Source organism: Macrotis lagotis, chromosome 8 (genome assembly GCF_037893015.1).
Source record: "Macrotis lagotis isolate mMagLag1 chromosome 8, bilby.v1.9.chrom.fasta, whole genome shotgun sequence".
NCBI lineage: Eukaryota > Metazoa > Chordata > Mammalia > Peramelemorphia > Peramelidae > Macrotis > Macrotis lagotis.
Genome location: NC_133665.1, coordinates 131,256,742 through 131,264,388, shown reverse-complemented (window position 1 = coordinate 131,264,388; position 7,647 = coordinate 131,256,742). Strand labels below are relative to the sequence as shown.

At 46.8% G+C, this 7,647-nt stretch overlaps 1 protein-coding gene across 4 annotated transcripts in view; it reads left to right on the top strand.

Moving 5' to 3' along the window:
• The first annotated feature begins 218 nt into the window (after positions 1-218).
• Positions 219-7,647, top strand: part of FBLN2 (fibulin 2) — a 220,854-nt gene continuing 213,425 nt past the window's right edge. For 2 of the 4 annotated variants that reach the window (XM_074198369.1, XM_074198366.1), the window contains exon 1: positions 1,196-1,232. The gene's annotated coding sequence lies outside the window, so the exon portion shown is untranslated. Of the gene's footprint in view, positions 238-1,195; positions 1,233-2,544; positions 2,945-7,647 lie in introns of those variants that run through there. The other 2 variants (XM_074198367.1, XM_074198368.1) reach the window with 2 other exon arrangements.

Below are 7,647 nucleotides of genomic sequence, written 5' to 3'. Positions count from 1 at the left end.
CCATCTCCTGGAGCACATTGTTTCATGAGGTGGGAGGTGGCAGTTTTATACATTCCTCATCCCTCCTGAAGCTAGTCCACAGGCCCCTGCTTGCTCACTCTCCCCCCTGTTCTCCAGTCCCCAGTTTTCTCACACCAGCTCCGTTTTCACCACCAGAGGAACCAGAGCCTGGAGCTCCAAAGGACTCGTGCCTAGGTGGCCAGGCACCTGGCCTTTTCTCAGGCCCTGGTTAAACAGGTAGGGGAGGGTCACTGCGTGGGCTGGGGTGGGGCAGAAGGGGGGAGTGAGCTCCCTCCAGCCCAGTTCAGTTTTGGAAGGAGGTGAGTCACGGGTAGCCATGGCCTCATCCTCTCTGGCCCTCTTAAGTGATTTTCTCTTCGGGTTCACAGTCAGACTCTTGTTCTTGGCTTGGCCTTCCTGCTTAATCCAGACCAGGACGGAGTGCAGCGTTTTTTACACAAATCTGACAGCTCTGGGGACTGACAGGGAGAGCCCTGGGAGTCTAGAACTTAAAGTGAAGGCTTCTCAGCCCCAGGCTGCTGGGAGCTGTCTCCTTGGGTGCCAGCTCCTGCCTATTGAGGTGGGGAGGGCTGGGATCAGGGTGGTGGGGTCACCTCCCAGGGGATTCCCTCCTATCTGGGGAGGCAGAGGAAAGGTTTCTGGGCCTTGAGGGACCCCATGGTGGGGCGGGTGGAGGTGGAGGCAAGGAGGGTGATTGCATTCTGGGCCCCTGGATGCCTCTCCGGGGGCCACCCCTGGGCTCTCCCTCCTTCACACTCAGAACCAAAGCAAGTCCCGCGGGGAGGGCCGGCGCGCCAGTGCAGCTGCCCCAGCCGGGGCGGGGTGGGGGCACTTGGCACCGAAAGGTCCCGGAGGGGGGCCGCCAGACCTCCCCGCCAAGCTGGCGGGTCAGGCGGATGGGGGAGGGGACGCCCCAAGGGGCCAGGGGACTGCCCGGCCCCAGAGCAGGGGGAGGGGGCGGCGGAAGGAGCGCGGGGGGTGGGGGAGCAGGTCGGGCCAGCCAGTCGGGCGGCAGGCTGCAAAACTTTTCTGCGCTGGGTCCCTCCCCCTCTGCCCGGTGCTCGGCGCGCCCCCTCCCCTCGCCCGCCTTTCCTCCTCTTCCCCTCCCTCCTCCTCCTCGGCTCAGCCTCCCTCGCCGGCCCGGACCGCGCGCCAGCAGCCCGCCGCCCCTCCGAGTCCGGCCCGCCGCCCCGGACCGGCCAGGCTGAGCGGTGAGTAGCGGGCGTGCAGACCCCGGCCCCCTCCCGCCCCGGCCCCCAGCCCCGAGCGGCCCCGCTCCCACGGCTCCGGCTTGTCCCGGGGATGCACCGACCCCAGGTGCCAAGCCTGGTCCGGCTCCCTCTGCCTCCTTCCTCTACTGCCCACTCCGAGCCGCGCCTGCCGGCCGGGGGGCCCCGGAGTACTTATCTGTTGGGGGGGGTCCCGGGATGCCTGCCGGCCAGGGGGACCCCGGAGTACTCATCTGGCAAGGGGGGATCCAGGGATGCCTTCCTAGAAGGGGGACCCCGGAGTACCCATCGGGCAAAGGGGGACTTCGGAGTGCCTGCCGGCCAGGGGGACCCCCGGAGTACCCATTTGGCAAAGGGGACCTCGGAGTGCCTGCCGGTCAGGGGAACCCCGGAGTACCCATCTGGCAAGGGGGGATCCAGGGATGCCTGCCTGGAAGGAGGACCCCAAAGGGTCTGCCTGGCAAGAGGACCCAAGGACGCCTGCCTGGCAAGGGGGATCCCGAAGTGCCTGCCCGGTAGGGGACCCCGGAGTACCTATCTGTCAGGGGGGATCCTGGGACAGCCTGCCCGGCAGGGGTCCCCATTGTACCTATCTGGCAGGAGGACCCTGGAGCACCTATCTGGCAGGGGGGGGACCCAGGCATGCCTGCCTGGTAGGGGGACCCCAGAGCAGCTATCTGGCAGGGGGGGACCTGGGCTCTGCTTCACTGTTCTCCAAAGTTCCTGAGTTCTGGCCACCAGTGAAGAGAGTTTATTTATTCTAAATCTACTCGTTTGTTTCTCACAAAAGAGTGGCAGGATATCCATCACTTACACACACACACACACACACACACACACACACACACACACACACACACACACACACAGAGAGAGAGAGAGAGAGAGAGAGAGAGAGAGAGAGAGAGAGAGAGAGAGAGAGAGAGAGACACGGACACAGACACACACCCCCTTTTCTCTCCAGATGCTGCTCCCAAATGTTGCTTTTCTGGAAAGCAATGTTCTGGGTGGGGACGGCCCCCAGAGCCAACCGCTTGTGGGTTCGTGGGTGTTTGTGGCTCGGGGCCCATTGAGAGCTGGATGTGGTTGGGAATTTCTCTTGGCAGAGGGGCTTAGGTTTATTACAACTGCTCTCCAAGCTATCCTGGCTTCTTTGCCTGGGGTGTGAGCCTTATTCTAGTTCAGAAAAAGAATTAGAGGCTGGGGGTGGAATAATAGGGAGGGGTTCGGAGTTGAAGAGGGGTGGGAGAGATTGCTGGAGAACTCTGCTAAAGCTATGGTACTGGGGGGGGGGTTACCCAATTCTAATGCCTTTTTTCAGTCAGGTTCAATCAATCTGAACAGTACTTTCTTTGCTTATTACTTTCCACCCTTCTACTTTCCCTTCTTTTCCTCCCCAACTTTTCCTCCCTTTTTAAACTGCCCTCTTTATCTTTTCCTTTTCCTCAACTCTCTCCCCTTCCTCTTCCCCCTTCTTATTCTCTTCCCTCTCTATATCCAGGGTCTCTCCACCCTCTTGTTCTGCCTAGTCTCTTTCTGCCTTTCTCTCTGATCCCCCCGTTGGCAGCTAGGGGCTGGCAAAAAATGAAAGACAGATTGGACTAGTTAAGATAGATTTTGCCACTTGATTCAAGTCTCATCTCCTGTTTAGACTGGGCATCTCTTGAGCTGGAAACCACACATCCAGTAGAAAGGTAGGAAATGAAACATGAAATATCACTGGGCTAATGCAATTTCCATTCTTCTCAAACCATCCACAGACAAGGAGATATGGCTATATTCATGCACTTAGTAGTAGACATTTTACAACCTTATACATGGTCCCCTCTCCCCATTTTCTTGCCTTAGTTCCTAACTAGAATATGGCCGTGCACATTTCCAATTGACTGCTGTCCAATTATGGTGAAAAATGACCCAAGTGATCTCTGGATATCCTAAATGATGGGACCTAGAGATACATGATTCAGTTCAGCGGAGTATTCCTTCTATCCTGGGTTGGAAGTGGGGAGTTAGTGAGGTGTGGAGTGATTTTAAACAATTGGGAAGTAATTGGGCATTGTCTCCTGGATAGAGTTCTATAGAGAAGGATGGGTAGGATGAAAGTTAGAAAACAAATGACTTATCTTGAACTTATGGTGTCTGCTGATAAAAGCAGATGGCTATTTCTTTCTTTCTTTCTTTTTTTTTCCTTTTTGCTGGACAGTTCCCTAGTGAGGTTGGACTTAGCTCCATCTGGGAGAAAAGGAGCAGGCTTAGGCAGAGCATTGTGGGTTTCTTGGGGGTGACAAACTATGCAGGAGGCCTGTGGAGGCCAGAGCTCTGGAATCTGGCCACATGCCATATAAATTTGTGTTCTGAATGGGATGTGTGGGCGGCAATTGCTGAGCTGGGGGTGGGGGAGAGGAGACTCACTGGGGAGCTCTCTGGCTCCAGGCTACCTCACCCTAGAGCCACATTTCCTCTCCTTTGGTTAAACTGGTTCAATGTTTTAAAGGATATTTTTTTGTTCATTTGTTTTATTTTCCTGATTTGGATTTGGAAAGATCTTTGTAATTTTTATTTCAAGTTGAACACTCACTGTGCTCTCAGACTGTCTTTAGCATGAAAGAGATTGAGAGAGGAGGGATAGTTTCCTACTTTCTGGATCCCATGGTCTAATTCACATTTGTGAAATAAGAGAATAGTTCAATTGAATTTAATGAAGGTCTGTGGAGTCCCTACCAAGGCACTGTATTACATTCAGGAGAATAAAGTTGAGTTTAACAGTGTCTGTGGCCAGGATGAAACATGCATTGAAATGAGGAGGGTACCAGGTAGAACATGGAAAGTTCTTGAAGGGAGGTGCAGCTTCAATGCTGTAGAACCTCAAAGGAAAGAGATGTTACTTCTGGCTAGGGGAGCCTAGAAAAGCTCTCTAGAAGGATGTAATTTGACCTGGCTTCTGAATAATGCCTGGGATCACAGAGACTTAGACTTTCAGAGCTGAACGGGGTTTCATCAGCCATCAAGTCCAATTCATTCTTGTTGCAAAATTCCTTCCCATGGTAGAACTGCTAAGTGGTTTGATGACTTTTGATTGACAACCTTCAATGGGGAGGAATTTGGTACATCCTGAAGATTTTGATAGTAGAAACAAAGGTTAACTTCTAACTATGGTGTAGTGAAAGAAGGGTGGAGTTTTTAGTCTGAGAATTGGGATGCCAGGTTCACCTTTGCCACTTCCTGGGAGATCTTGGCCAAGCAAATGTACTTTAGTTTCCTCATCTGCAAATGGGGAGGAGTAATAATCTTCACATTTCCTAACAAAGAGCTTTTGGGAAGATCAAATATTCTTAGTAAAGGCTGTATATAGTACATATAAAAATCCTTTTAAAAATCCACTTTTTTAATCTCTCCAAAAGGAAGAGGACTAGCAGCCAGATGGCACAGTGGATAGAGTATGGATTTAGTCAAAAAGACTGAGTTTGAATCCCATCTCAGACATTGAGTAAGTTGATTTACCCTCAGCAAATCATTGATTTATTTAGTTTCCTCATGTTGGGTTGACAATAGTAGCTGCTTCCCAGAGCTATTTTGAATATTAAATGAGATAATATATGTAAAGTGCTTAGCAATCTTTTAGTATCCTCTCTAAGAAGTGAATTATTATTATTATTGTTGTTAAATAATAAATAATAAAGAATAAAATGGGTTTTCTTTCATTCATTCTCTTTCTTTCTTTCTTTCTTTCTTTCTTTCTTTCTTTCCATATTACTACAATAGTCTTGTTGTAAAAAGTAAACATAATCTTGAGGAAGCCTCAAGAAAAATAAAGTGAGAGGGAAAAAAGTGTACTTCAGTTTGTGTTCAGTTACCATCAGTTCTGTCTCTGGGATGGATGGCATTCTTTGTCATGTCTGTCTCCATTTTTATGTAGACAGGAGTTAAGTGACTTCCCCAGGTGTGACTTACACAGCTATTAGGTATCTGAGGTCATATTTGAACTCTGGTTTTACCCACCTCAGATTCAGTGCTCTATTTCACTGAGTTACCTAGTTGCCAGGTATATAGGGATATAGCAGTTACTAAAGAATGCTACAAGGAGGCATGAGACCAGCTACTCCCATTCAACTGGGTAAAATATTGCTTTGATGAGAGAATTTCAGTTTGCCTTCCTCTGTCTGTTCACTAAGTCTTACCAGATCTTCACTATAGTTGGGCCTGGTTAGATGAGGAGGATCTGTCATGTTGGCCTTTTTCTTGGATTGGTTCTGCTCCATGGTCCTCTACCAGGGGAATGAATTCATCCTGCTTTGGGGAGGGTGTTCCTTTTATTTACCTTCATACTGTTTAAGGCTGGAGAAGCAGTATGGTTTCTCATACTGAAAAATGGGACTTGGCTGCAGAAAATTAAGTCAAATACTACACATATTTTCTGAAGCAGGCAGAGATTTTTCCCTAAACAAGTGACTCAAGGTATAAATCATTTCTCTTTCCCTAGGCAAGATCACTTTTATGCTATCTTGATCAGATATAAGTTATAGAATATCAGTTGAATTAAAAGGGATAACTTTTTGCCACTTTTACTCTAATCTGAAAGATTGCTTTCTAAAAAGATTCTAAATAATTCAGATGTTAGGAATATGTCCTAGTGTGTGTGTGGGGGCTGGGGGTCTTATCCACAGATTTTCATTGCAGAATTTAAAGATACAAGAAACTGGAAGCAATTTTTATGTCCCACAATAGAGAAAGGATTAAGTAAATTGTGACACATTAAAATAATGGGAGGCTAAATACAAAAAGTAAGACTAACAAATCTGAAGAATAAAAAGCAATCTGGAAAGATCAAAGCAAAAAGAGGGTGAACTAGAAGAATAGAATATACACTAAGCCATGATCACATGAGGAAAAGTAAATGTGAGTGAAAGAATGGACAAAATGCTGATTTTGCAGGGTGAGGGTGGGGTGGGGAGGTCTATGGAGTTATGGCCATTTATATGTTGAAATTATTGTTTAAATACAAATAATCACAAAGTAACTAGTTGCTTGATATGTGAGGTTGAATCCACTTTTCTATTTTCTAAACTGATTAAATACTCTTCCCAAAGTTGGTAGCTCTAAGGTAGCTCTAATGGCTAAAGAAGCAAAGTTGGAAACAAACACATTTACTGAAAAACTTCCTAGGATTTTTTTGTTGTTGTTCTGTAACTAAAAGACAATTCCTAGCTCAGAACAGTATTGGAAGCCCTTTGGGGATAAAAATAAGTTTTAATTATCTTCTTATCTTCTCTAGTACCCAGCCTAGTCATGCATATATAACAATTAATAAATGTTTACAGAGGGAATGAATGGAGACCAACTATTCATTTGTCTCTCTACAATTAGCAGGATTATAACTAGACTGGATGACTGGAGCTTTGTGCTGAAATTTAAGGTGTACTGAGATCATTTGTACTTTTTTGGTAATATAGGGGCCATCCAGGCTTAGCTTCTAGTTATAAGAATAATTAGTTAAAATGGAGTGATCACAGCTAGCATGCCTAACCCCCTCCATGGTTGAGTCCTTAAGTGATCTCTTCTCTAGCCCTGTCCTGCTCCCTATATCTTCTCTGGGTGGTAATATATCTTCCTCTGTGGTAGTTTCACTGGATCCTATAATTTCTCCTCTGAACAGACACTGTTTTCCAGAATCCATTCTCTTTTTCACTTCCCCCAATTGAATTAAACTGAAAACATTGGTTTGAGGGCATATTTCATGGTCCTAATCCCAGGTGTGTGTTATACCCTTGGCTCCAGGTCCCCAAATTGCTAGTTCCAGTGCTGGATAATGAGCCTCAGACTTGAAATCCATGATTATGCTGCTTCATTTAAATAACACATTGTATCTGCTGTAGTGAAAGTGTATGTGTGTGAGAAAAAAGCACACTTCACACAATCAAGGGAGTTTTTGTTTTGTTTGGTTCATTTCTTTTTAAATTTTCATGGGCACACAACCTGCCTCCTCCCAAGGGGGGACATTTGTTTAATTGTATCAAGTGTCTGAAGAAAAATAGTGAACAATAAGGTATGTTGTGAGCTGGGGAGTGGCAGTTGTCATGCAGGATCAAGGTTATTTGCTTATTGGGGTATGTGCTCTGTGGAAGGAAGCATGGAGTGGGATGATTTGTATTTTATTGGATCTGACTTTTGTAGGTTCTCTTGATGGCAGAGGGAAGAAAGGAAGAGAGGGAGAACTCAAGCTAATGATTAATATTTATTAATAATATCTATTTTGTGCCAGCATTAAGTACTAGGGAAACAAAAAGAAACAAGAGACTGCCTTCAAGAAGCTTATGATCTAATAAAGGAAAGAAGAAGAGAAAGAAAGGAATTGATTTGGTCTCTTTCTTGATATGATAATTAAATTTTCATTATTTTT